Source organism: Mya arenaria, chromosome 10 (genome assembly GCF_026914265.1).
Source record: "Mya arenaria isolate MELC-2E11 chromosome 10, ASM2691426v1".
NCBI classification, from domain to species: Eukaryota; Metazoa; Mollusca; class Bivalvia; order Myida; family Myidae; genus Mya; species Mya arenaria.
The window spans coordinates 13,649,717-13,654,267 of NC_069131.1; positions in this window are offsets into that span (position 1 = coordinate 13,649,717).

Consider the following 4,551-nt stretch of genomic DNA (forward strand, 5'->3'; position numbering starts at 1 on the left):
ATTATATTTTCCAATATCTTTATCGGTGACCGAGGTGAGATGAAGATCAGCTGGCATTTCTCCAAATAACGGTCAACTTAAATTGCGTTCTTGGCGACTACCATAACCTCATATCAACCAGTATTACTACATAGAGATCAATGTTAGCCATATATGAAAAATATATTCTCTGTTACGTTTTTTTTTTCTGATATCTTTTCTCTTGATTTTCGTTTCCTTTCGGCGGAGCTTGAAACAACATTTTCTTTAATTGACCGTTGTTGTTTTTTATGCGTGTTAAGTTTTTCGGCATTTTGATGGTAGTAATGAAGCTTGTATATTTGAATCGTGTCTTTCTTTTTTTGTCGATAGTAGACTATTTTTTCTGCTCCAGTTTCGAACTTCATCTAAATAGTGGAGAATAAAGTATTTATACATTATTCATTTGAATTTCATTTTAATCAAATAAGTTATGATTGAATTATAATTATATTGCAATGTTCGGATATAATCGTAATACGTCAACGTTATTTAGTTTTCAAACGTAACGTCGACATTACATTAATTTTTAAGGCTGTGACATCGTGGCTAGATTTTGCAATTTTCTTGTGTTAAATTCAGTTTATATTCACTTTAAGACAAATGCACACAAATCTGTAGACAGTTTTATGTACTTTTAGACTGTAGTTGCAGCTTTATGAACAAATGCATATTTCTTTAATTATTTCGGCACGTAACAAGTTCGACAATGAAGATTAATACCTTGTTTCTGGTTTTCGGAATTATCATTTGCAGTTCTTGCACATATTTTTCACGTTCAATTTTAAATGTTACGTAAATTACATGCAGTGAGAATTGTTTTGTCATACCTTTTTTGTAATTTTAGGGAGAATACTGTATTGGGTTGATTGATATCTTAAATTATTTTCATAATGAAAGATTTTTTGTCTACTAAATGCATTATCCTTTACTCAAATAAAAAATATTAAATTCGATATATGTGTAAGATAAATATCTAAACCAGAAAAAAATGTTTTGCGGCATCAATTTGTCATAAAAAAAACTTTGATAAGCGGAGCATTCAAAGTATACTGCAATCATGTCATAACATTTCCTTGTCCGACATACTTTTTGACGTACCTTCTGTGTTTGATAAGTATTCATAGCATGGGGAGTAACATGGATATGGTTAAGTAGATGAGTATTGATTGATTTTCTCCCTTTTTGTAATAAATTAAATCCGTATTTTTCTGCGCATTCGCAATACCCTTGAAATTACAAGCGGAGGTAAAATGTGATTTTGTAAACGTCAATCAACTTTGCATTAATAATTAAAAATGCTTCATGAAATTTGTTATAGAAATACGATTGTTTTTATTCTTTTATTACAATAAAGGCAAAACCATCGCCATATTAGTAAATGCGATTGCATGTATGTTAATTAATAAATATAAATTTAATTCCACATATAACCATAGAAAACATAACAGAAACGTCAAGTAAGATGTAACAGAATTTACCAGTGCGCATTATTGAACGGCTTGGAAAATTAATAAAATTTATTATTTTCCGCCAAAAAATAAGACTCGGTGACGTAACGTCAACTAAATATGACGTAATTTAAAGCATACCCAGTTCAAGACTTCCGGTTAAAAACGGCAAGCGAAAGACATATCAAGTTGAAAAAGTAAGATTTTATTTTTTCCCGCGACCAGATTTGTTAAAACTTCTGTATTTTGTTTATCTATAGTATGTTTTCTATAATATTTATGTCTGCAAAAAGTACATTCATTCAACCTTTTAATTAGTAAGTGTTTGTTCTTTTTTGACTTTGATTTTAGCGTTTGATATATGTATACTTTAATCTAGCCGCGATGTCACACGTGTCAATAAATGCAAAAAAATAAATTAACGAACTTGTTACGTGCCGAAATAATTAAAGAAATATGCATTTGTTTATAAAGCTGCAACTACAGTCTAAAAGTACATAAAATTGTCTACAGATTTGTGTGCATTTGTCTTAAGTTGAATATAAACTGAATTTAACACAAGAAAATTGCAAAATCTAGCCACGATGTCACAGCCTTAAAAATTAATGTAATGTCGACGTTACGTTTGAAAACTAAATAACGTTGACGTATTACGATTATATCCGAACATTGCAATATAATTATAATTCAATCATAACTTATTTGATTAAAATGAAATTCAAATGAATAATGTATAAATACTTTATTCTCCACTATTTAGATGAAGTTCGAAACTGGAGCAGAAAAAATAGCCTACTATCGACAAAAAAAGAAAGACACGATTCAAATATACAAGCTTCATTACTACCATCAAAATGCCGAAAAACTTAACACGCATGAAAAACAACAACGGTCAATTAAAGAAAATGTTGTTTCAAGCTCCGCCGAAAGGAAACGAAAATCAAGAGAAAATATATCAGAAAAAAAACGTAACAGAGAATATCAAGCGAAATACAAGGCTAAAAGCAAAGTTAGGTCCGACACCACATACACATTTAAAAACAGAATGGAAAAATGCAGACTGCTTAAGAAAATCAAAGATGTAGTTCCAGGAACACCGACAGCACAAAGAAAGATTTTCAATGAATTAGTGAAAGAGAACACTCTGCATACAGAAAATGGGCTTAGTGAAATGATTGTAACAAATGTTAAAAGTATGGTGACAAATTTGAAAAAAAAGAAGTGACGAAGCAAGAGCTGCGATAAATATTCTGACAGCAAGTGTAAGCGGTGAAAACTTATATAATAGAATCCAAGTATCAAGTTCACACTGCAAGGAAACTAGGGCTAAGGTATGTTTACATTGATCCGGAATACCGCTCCTTTCGACATGAATCCAACTAACCGCTTAATTTTGAAATATAATCTTGAATACCATTAAGTTTACAACTCTAATATGTCTTGTAATTGCCTAATGTTCGTATTTTATTTATAGCTTGGCCTCTATGGTCATGTCTTAAAATCGTCAATTCAAACACGCATAACGAGACTAACAGTAGGGTGCCATATATTGACGATACATATTTAAATTTGTATATGAAAGTCATTATATAACTGTCATTGATGTTTACTTTTTTGTAGTGGAATCCGTTATCATCATCAGCAGCAGCAGCAGCAGCAGCAGCAGCAACACCAGCATTAAATAATAGCATTAGCATCACCTTCAGCAGCAGCATCAACAGCATCAGCAATATCACTTTAGACCAACATTATTATTATCATCATTGCCACCACCATTATAAAGCATATATAATATAAAGGCAACAGAAGCAGTACTTCAGGATCAAAATGTACAACTGGTATGAGTTGTTGTACCAGTAGTTGTTATTTTAGTTGTAGTAAAATTATTTGGAATATTATTCTATAACTATGAGTATCTAAGAGCACGGAAATGACTACTATATACGCTGATTATAACTGCTGAATCAGGGAATGCTTTAATTTTCAACACTGATCATTTTTGTACGTATCAAGCAATTTTCCAAATATCAACATATTGAAGGAAAATGATACATGCAATACTGACGACATCACGAATTATGAGTATTAAGAAGTGTAATCAAATTTATTTCTAATCTCAAAAAACTACTGACACTGGTTATTAAACAACGGATTGATGGCAAACTGTACATGCATTTCTGACCATAAAGGAAATAAAGTGTTATTTGAGTAGGCAAAGCATACAACACGAGAATAAAGCGTCCGTAATAATAACACAAACAAATATTTCATTTTAACATATGTGTTCTCAGTTTTTACCGAACATGTACATGACTAAGCTTGTTGGCAAGGTACATAGACGATATCTAACAATGATAATGTAACGATATAAGTTATAACAAAAATCATTCAAATAATGTTACTATTTTTATTTTTAATATAACTTTTAGCACTACGAAATTTACTTTCACTTTCATTGTATCTATTCTGTCCTTTGGGTGTTTAGAGTCAATAACCTAAGCACGTCATTTGTGAATGAGAGCACCACCAAAACTGGTCCAAAACTCAAGACCATTCTCATTCACTTTTATGTTCGAGTTCCCACTGAAGCTTTGCACCCAGACAGTTTCCCCGGCATCCAACTGTATAAACGCCTGACTACTAGAACAGGTAATACGGTTCGTGTTAAACTGAGTACTTGCAATGAGCACATAGCCTTCCGTAACTATCTGGAGAAAAGCAATTTGATGTGAAGCCGTTCAAGTGTGCATGAAGAAAATGTAGAGTCCCCGTGCTGGAGCAATGAACTTGCCCGTGGTGGAGCTGTACCCGTTGCCCTGGTTGGTCTCCACTGTCTTGTACACGATCACCTCACGTGTACACCGGCTGCTGGTTTGTGGAGAGTGGGCGTGGAAGTACACCAGTGGAGCAGCGATTTGGTCTGAAACAGAATGGTTAACTGTTTAATTTGTGTGAGAATGATAAATGTAAACTTGCCATCATTTAAACAAAACGGTGATATATGGTGTAATACGTGTATAGTGTATAATGCATGGTGTTTGATGCATTGTACATGGTGTGTGAACTTTTAAATAGAATAACA